Source organism: Chelonoidis abingdonii, chromosome 1 (genome assembly GCF_003597395.2).
Source record: "Chelonoidis abingdonii isolate Lonesome George chromosome 1, CheloAbing_2.0, whole genome shotgun sequence".
NCBI classification, from domain to species: domain Eukaryota; kingdom Metazoa; phylum Chordata; order Testudines; family Testudinidae; genus Chelonoidis; species Chelonoidis abingdonii.
In genome coordinates, this window is record NC_133769.1 from 7,137,130 (window position 1) to 7,145,781 (window position 8,652).

The 8,652-nt window shown below is 44.6% G+C and overlaps 1 protein-coding gene across 2 annotated transcripts in view; it reads right to left on the reverse strand.

Moving 5' to 3' along the window:
* Positions 1–8,019, reverse strand: part of PRKCQ (protein kinase C theta) — a 99,013-nt gene extending 90,994 nt beyond the window's left edge. The window contains exon 1 of one of the 2 annotated variants that reach the window (XM_032773572.2): positions 7,711–8,019. The gene's annotated coding sequence lies outside the window, so the exon portion shown is untranslated. The remainder of the gene's footprint in view (positions 1–7,710) is intronic. The other variant, XM_032773573.2, reaches the window with a different exon arrangement.
* Between the last annotated feature and the right edge of the window lie 633 nt (positions 8,020–8,652).

Below are 8,652 nucleotides of genomic sequence, written 5' to 3' on the forward strand. Positions count from 1 at the left end.
GTTGCACAACACTAGATCTAGGTCTAATCCAGATTAGGGCCTATGGGTGCTCCTGGAATAATAATAATAATAATAATGATAATTAACAGTTCATTTCATTGTCACAGTCTCTGAGGTTTAGAATAGGTGAAGTATAGAAGGGTTGTTCTGGTGGAATGAACATTAAAGGACCAATAAGTTATTGGTAAATTAACATACTTTTCGCTAATCATTACAAAGATAACACATTTTATAAGTGTTCATTTTAGGATAAAATAATCTGTGGCAGAATAGGACATTGGTCTTTTATGAGCAGGGTCTCAAACAACATTAAGGATGTGACCTAGCAAAGATCATGTTAACCGTTATACAAGAGAGTTTCTTCATTAAGAGTCTCTTTAAAAGAGAACTGGATAAATTCATGGAGGTTAAGTCCATTAATGGCTATTAGCCACGATGGGTAAGGAATGGTGTCCCTAGGCTCTGTTTGTCAGAGGGTGGAGATGGATGGCAGGAGAGAGATCACGTGATCATTATCTGTTAGGTTCACTCCATCTGGGGCACCTGGCATTGGCCACTGTCAGTAGACAGGATACTGGGCTAGATGGACCTTTGGTCTGACCCAATGCGGCCGTTCTTATGTTCTTTCCATCTTTGCTCTCCATCTCTCCTGATGTAAGGGTTCAATCATGCAAGGAATACGTGAGGTTCATTCTGGCCCTGATACAGCAAAACGCTTACATCCAGACTTCACTTTAAACTCATGAGCAGTCCCACTGAGACTCCTTCGTAAAAGGGATGGCCTTAATTCTCAGGTTTCCGAAGGCTGTTTGAAACCAGAAGGCTCATTTGAACTGTTTTCCTTCACCAAAGTATCCAAGCACCTTACAAACATTCATAGCTTTCCTGTAAACTAAGGAAATATCCCCATTTTACAGCTAGGGGATTGAATGATTTGTTTAAGACCACACAGGAAGTCTGTAACTGAGGGGGAAATTGAACCCACTGATCCTAGTGCCAATGTGCTATTCACTAGACTATCCTTCCTCCCTGCTTAAGCAGTTTAAGGTGTCTTAAAACAGGTAGAAATATTAAGGCTCCTTCTCCCTCCCTTTACTATACTGCGTGAGTTGCAAAAAGGTGTTTTATTAGGCCTGATTCTCAGTTAACTTCTGTGCTAATTATAGAGCAGGCTGCAATGATTAAGGATCCAGAATGATTTCCCCTCTTACCCCCTAGTCATTTGGAAACTTTCATCTCTTGGACTAAAATTTTCCAGTCTTGGGGGCTCTCTCCAATGGTAGATTTGTTCTGAAGGCTTGAAGAAAAAGAGGGTAAGTTGCTCTTAAGCATAAGGAATGTGGGAAAAAAAATACACTTTTTCCCATTGCAAAATAAAGTAAAAATAAAATAAAAATTCATGCATTCATTTATTTGAACACCTGTGTGGTCAAAAAGGAGTTGCAATGTGACTTAGAAATAACCTTTCCTGAAAATAATAAAAATACTACCTAGCTCTTCTCATCTGTAGATTCAAAGCACTTTACAGAGAAGTTATCAGTAATTTCAGTTTACAAACAAGGACAGTGAAAACAGAAGCAATCTGCCTATAGCAATGGTCCCCAACCTTTTCCGGATGGTAGGCGCCGGACGATGAGCCACCAAGGACCGTGGCTTGCAGACAAGCATCTGCCGAAATTCTGCTGAGAAGCGACAATGTCAAGAGGTGTTACCGCCGAAATGCCACCGAAAATCAGTGACATTTTGGTGGCGACGCCTCTCGGTGACACTTTTTCGGCGGCATTTCGGTGGCGATGCCTCTTGGTGATGCCGCTTTTTGGCGGCATTTCGGCAGCGACGCCTCTTGATGATGCCACTTTTCGGAGGCATTTGGTAGATGCTTGTCTGCCGGCCAGTACGCGGATGCACATAGATGCCCTGGCGGGCGCCATGGCACCCATAGGCACCGCGTTGGGGCCACTGGCTTAAAGTAACCCCAGTAGGTTTATAATAGAGCTGGAACTAGAAGCAAGTCTCCTGAGTTCTAGTTCAGTGTATTACCCACTGGACCACACTGACTAATTACCCTTGAGAAAAGTGGCAGCTTCGTGGTATACATGGGTATTCCCTTCACCCTGTCCCTGCACAGGTATTCCATACCCTTAACACTTCCTGTATGCACCCTTTCAGGCCACATGTGCCCTGATGAGCAAGCAGCAGGATATGGGCCAAAATGCATGACTGTATTTTAATATATATGATACCAAAAGAGTGGAGTAATGAGACAGCACAATTCTGTTCTAACCAGCTGCTTGAAAACAATAGCTCTAATATCTGACAACACTAAAACGGAAGAGGTTATCCACTGCTAGGACAGCTGCGTGTAATTTCAAGAGCAACCTGGCCTTATTCTAAATGAACCAAAAAATTAATAAACTTTTTCTCTGCTGCTGTATGCAGCATGGTCTGTGTCAAATTAAAAATCTCCAACAGGCCGGGAAAATTACAAAAATTAACCTAAACTGACAATCATATGGATAATCACTTGAAGCCAGCTACCAATAAGAATCTGCAGTTATTCTGCTAGTGTTTTCTTTCCAAAATGCCCTATGATCAGAAATCAGGCATTCTGGTCAGGATGTGAGTATGGGCTACAGGAGAACAAAACAGTAGAATTGAAATAAGTGGACATGGTTTCTGCTACACTCAGGCCACTTCCTGATTTGAATCAAGGACCAGATCCTGCAAACCCTTACGCACAAGTGTAACTAAGGCAAGAAGTTCCTCATGTTCAATGGTACTAATCACAGGCAGAAAGTTACTCGTGTGTGATTGTGGGACCAAGGTCCTAGTTAGCACTATGCAATACATTCACATGTGTAGTTTTTAGATCTTCATACAAATTTATTTACTTTCTTTTTATTTTCTGTTTTTCAAAATCAATCTCCAAAGCCCGCACAAAAAACTGCAGTCCACTTTCACAAATTCTTGCTTTAACAGGTTTGCAGAAACGCCAACAGCAGCAGAATCAGGAGCAGGGTTTTTAAACTGATACAAACTTAAATCCATAAAAATTAACACAAAAGCCAACAGCAAAAAAGCAGGTAAAATTATGGGGGATGGTTAATACGACATCATATAATACTCTGTCAGGAGTATAGCTTTTTATGATCAAAATCCAACCAACAAGAGAAGGAATCAAAAAGCACTCATCAAAGGTTAAAACCTACTTTTGACATAAGGGCAAATGCGAAAAATATCTCTTTTAACCTGCCAATGTGCAAATGTGATATATGACAAAGACCCAAAATGAGGAAAACTAAAAATGTTTCACGATGGGAAGCTAAAATGCTGGAGACTCCTTTCTTTAGTGTTGATGACTTTTTCCATAGCTGCAGTTTCATGGTTTTTTATTTCTGATTTAAATATTCTCAACAAAAGCAGAACAGAGGAGACTAAATTTGTGTGGACCATAGAACTTTGAGAATAGGCGACTTTCCTTGAAAGGAAGTACTCTTGAGGGTGGGAAATAGAGTTAACCCCATAGAAGAGATTATCAAGGCAGCCTCCTGTTTTAAGGGACCATTCAAATTACCACCATACTTAATGAGTACAAGTCTGCTCCACACTTATCAGATTAAATGGTCAACTCCATTGAGCAATCGATTTTTGTTAGTGTCTTGATAGGTATTTTAGGACACATTCCACTGTTAAAGGGAACGCGCAGAAAATTTACCATTGTCTTGGTGGACACTTACGAGGATTTTTCTGAAATAAGAAATTTCATGATACTAACACAGGAACCCAAGTTTGGCAATTCAACAAGGTGGAAGTCAAAATACAACCCCCCTGAACTGCAAACTTTTCTATTTCTCATTTTTAAAATAGCATTTCAGTGAAACTTTATCTTTTTCTGCCCCAGTAACCTTACTAAGTACTCTTTAATTAGCATGACTCAGTTGGGTGGCTGTCAGCTGATCAAGTTATTTTTACTGCAATGAGCATTTCACTGGTGGAAAAAGAATGTAACTTTCTTCCAGGAATCTAACTGTACTTCATTAGCATTCAACACTCTAAGGTTACAGTATAATTAAGGTCACATGATTGAGTGGATAGAAGCTGAGTTTTCAAATCCCACTCCCTGCGAAAGGAAATGCAGCTCACTATACTAAGCCGGCAGGCAGGAGTTGGTTAGTTTCTCTAGGCCTCTCAAATACACTTTCAGATCTATCACAGTATTATTCTGTAGTTCCTCTCCTTACACGCTGGATGCCAAAATGATTTACAATGTTAAAGAGGGACACTGTCAACTTCAAAACCCCACTTTCTAACTAAAAATCTGTTGCCTGCCGTTGTCACAAAGAGGCACCTCAAATGACTATATATGAAAGAGATTAGAAGGGGGAAAGTGTTTTCTCTATTTTTTCCAGTTTGTTTACTTTGGACATTCCATAGCACTCTGTTTATAGCCCTTTTCTCTGTTCCCCATGTACAGCCAGTCATTTTCCCCTATTCTATGTATTACATGCAGCAACAGGGGAGAGAAAAACAATTTTTAAAGACAGGAAAATGTGATTATGAAACCACAGAAACTTGTGGGGAGCCTCAGATGTAGGACTTGAAACTTAATTTAAACTCTTTTTAAAAAAATGAGTAGGTTTCAGGTTGAGCAGGGCACTTTAAAAGGAGAACAAAATGAGAGAGAAATTAAGGTAGAAACGGCATGTTTAAGGTCACCCAAGTTTAATAAAATGACAACAAAAACACCCAGATATTCTCAAAACTTTCTTTTTTTCAGTTCATGCTCATTCAAACACTAAAATTTGCTGGAACTTCAGACTTCCTTTTCTCATGCACATTTTACAGGCACAAACACTTTAGGTCACACAAACACACACATATATACGCTCTGGCACTTATCCACATAGCTGTACACTTCCACCTATCAACACATGGTCACATACATACACCATCACCCTTCAACATGCTGTCATGTATATGGATGCCCATTGTCATGTGTCACACTCTCACTTGCACGCACACATATATGCTCCCTCACACACAAATGTGTTCTCCAACAGCACATCGTTTGTACATACACACAATCGCTCCCACTGTTACACATCCGAGACGCTTCCAGTCTCCTCTGATGTTCACACTCACACCTTCAGCCATCTTTCACAATCACACACATCTTCTTTCTCTCTCTCACATCTCTATATGCTTCTCTCACAGTAACACACTGAGACCCCTTCACACAATTGCATTCACTCTCACCTACACAAATTCTCTCACTCTTGCCAATGTGGATCTCTCACTATAACACACACAAACACCCCAGGGTGTATCTCTGACCTTATATCCACACATGGCCCTGTGTCTCTCTCTCTCACACATCCTTGTGTGTAGTTCTCACCATTACCCACACACTCATCCCTGTGTGTGTGTAGTGCTCACAATTACACACACCTGTCTGTATCTCTCTCACACACACACAACCCCTCCCCATGCATATCTCTGGCCACAGCACATACACACACCCCTGTGTGTCTCTCTCACAGTTACACCCCATGTGTATCTATCACCATTACACACAGATGTGTAACACACAGTTACATCCCTGTTTCTCTTTCTTGCACACATCCACTGTGTATCTCTTATAATCACATACACACACCCCTCACTGAGAGTCTCTCACCTCTACACATACATACGTTTGTAACTCACAGTTACACACCCCATGTTTCTCTCTCACCATTACACACACACACACACCCCTCCCTGCGTGTGTCTCACCTCTACACATACACATGTTTGTATCTCACAGTTATACACCCCGTGTGCCTCTCTCACTATTACACACACACATACACCCCTCCCTGCATGTCTCTCACCTCTACACATACACATGTTTGTAACTCACAGTCAGGGCCGGCTTTAGGAAGTGCGGGGCCCAATTCAAACATTTTGGGCGGGGCCCTGGCAGGGATGACTAACAAAACAAAAAGCATGTAAAAAAAGGTCTTTCATTTCTTCCATGTATTATTTACTTTCCATAACTATATAAATAATAAAATTATATATTATGCACATTGCATCATATATGCTGTTGATGGGTTATTAAGGAGCTCCGTTTCACATGTGTGGGTCCCTGCCACTCCCTGGGGGTGTGCTAGGGTGACCAGATGTCCCGATGTTAAAGGGACAGTCCCAATTTTGGGGCCTTTTTCTTATATAGGATCCTATTACCCCTCACCCCTGTCCCGATTTTTCACACTTGCTGTGTGGTCACCCTAGGGTGTGCACATGTGTGGGTCTCAGCTGCTCCTGCCCTCCTTGAAGCAGGTGTGCAGGGTTAGACTTGCCCTGGGACGCAGGCCACCAGTCACATGGGCTGGCTGGAGGTCAGATCTGGGGCTGCAGGCAGGGCAAAGGGTGGCGGGCTGGCTGGACACAGCAGGGGGGCTCCCTGGGTCTCATTTAAAGGGCGGGGCTCCAGCTGATGCCGTCGCCACGCGGTCCTTTAAATAACTCCCGGACCTGCTGCTTCCCCAGACTCTGGGGGTATTTAAAAGGGACCAGGCTCCCTGCTTCCTGCCGGCCCTTTAAAATACCACGCGGAGCCCTTGGGGAAGCGGCGGGGCTCAGTGGCTACTTTAAAGGCAGGGACGCCTGGATTTTTAATAGCCTCTGGCCTTTAAATTGCCCCCACTTGGGAAGCCAGGCTACCTCAGTACAGTGGCACGGCTCTGACTCGGTACGGGGTTTTTGGGCCCGGGGCCCAATTCAGGGGATTGTTGAATTGGTCTAACAGCCGGCCTTGCTCCGTTACACACCCCGTTGTTTTCTTCACCAATTCACACCACACACACACCTCTCTGCTGGTGTCTCCCCTTACAACCAAACCACATTTGAACTCACCAGTTACAGGATCACCCGGTGTCTCTCTTCAATGTTCAGCATCACACACAAACACCCCCCTCGCGCTGATGTCTCTCAGACCTCTACACTTACACTACGTTCTAACTCAGTTATACACATTGTATCTCTCACCATTACAACACACAGCCCTCCCTAGCGTGTTCTCCACCTCTACCACACACACGTTCTAACTCAGTTACAACCCGTGTGTTCTCTCACCATTACAGACACACACCCCTCTTGTGTGTCTAGAGTCTCACTCTCTGCATATACACACGTTTCTAACTCAGTGTTACAGGCAGCCCGTGTGTTTTCTCTCACATTAACACCACACTACACCCCGTTGTCTCTCACCTCTGCACTTACACACCGTTCTACCTCAGTTAACACACCCGTGTGTTTCCTCACCATTACACACCATACACACTCTCGTGTGTCTGCTCCCTCTGCACATACACAGCGTTTCTGAACTCAGTTACACACCCGTGTTGTTTCTCTCACCATTGACCACGCAGCCCCTCCTTGTGTGTCCTCACTCTACACACCACGTTTGGTAACTCACAGTTACACCCCGTGTGTTTCTCTCACCATTACACCACAACACACCTCCTGCGGTCTCTCACCTTAACACAACACGTTGTAACTCACATTTGCAGCACCGTTGTCTCTCTCACCATTAACCACGCACCCGCCACCCGCTCAGCAGCTCAGCATCGCCCCGCGCATCGTCTCACTCCGCTCGCCTCCGACCCAGCCGCGGGACCCGCCCCCCTGCCCGCCGCCCAACCCTGCAACGCTGCGCGGACCCACCTGTTCTCGGCCGCCTGGAGCGGGGCTCAGCGATCTCCAGCGGCTGCCCCCTCCAAGCTCCGCGCGTGCCCCAGCCGCTGCACCACCCCGGTCGCCGTCCTGCCGGGCCGGGGAAGTGACGGCGGAGCTAGCCTGGCTAGGCTGCCACCCTGGGGAATCCTCACCTCCCCTGCCCTCGTCCCGCAGACCCCTCCTCCTCCTGGGCAAGGAATCCCCGCCCACCCCTCTTCTGGAGACTCAGTAACTCCCAGCCTCGGACACAGCCCACTTCGGTGGATCCTGGCGCGGGGCAGCATGCGCTAAGAGTGTGCACCTAGCGATTCACAGATCCGGGGGAGGCTAGAAGCAGGCGCTGTGACTACTTTAGGGTACTTCCTATACAGCAAAAGAAAGTTTCCCCCCCCAATGGGAAAAAAAAAAAAAATTTCCCGTTAGAAGCCCCAAATCTTCTACAAGCGAACAGCCAGTCTTGATTTTATAAACATTCAGTGGTGGAGAACTCCTCAGGACCTTGGTTAAATTTGTTCCTCGTGCTTAAGTTACCATCAAGGCTAAAAAATGGACCCTTTACATTGACTTTGTCTGGCTTCAATTCACCCTTGATCTTGATCTCTGTCCGCTAGAATGAAGAGCAGTTATCAATATTTGTTTCCCATCAGGATATTTATAGACTGTAATCAACTCACGATCCTTAACTTCCTTTTGTTAAGCTAAAAGATCAAGCTCTTGGTCTACTCAGCCAGGCATCGTTTTCTATTCTTAAAACATTCTTCCTGTTCTCTGAATCCCTCCCAATTTATCCAACATCATCCTTGACTTGTGGACCAAGAACTGGACACATCCAAGCAAGCTTGTAACCAGTGCCAAATCGAAGTAAAATAACAAGGGCCATCGATTAATCACAGTGAACCACACGATAACTCAAAAAAATTAATCGCCATC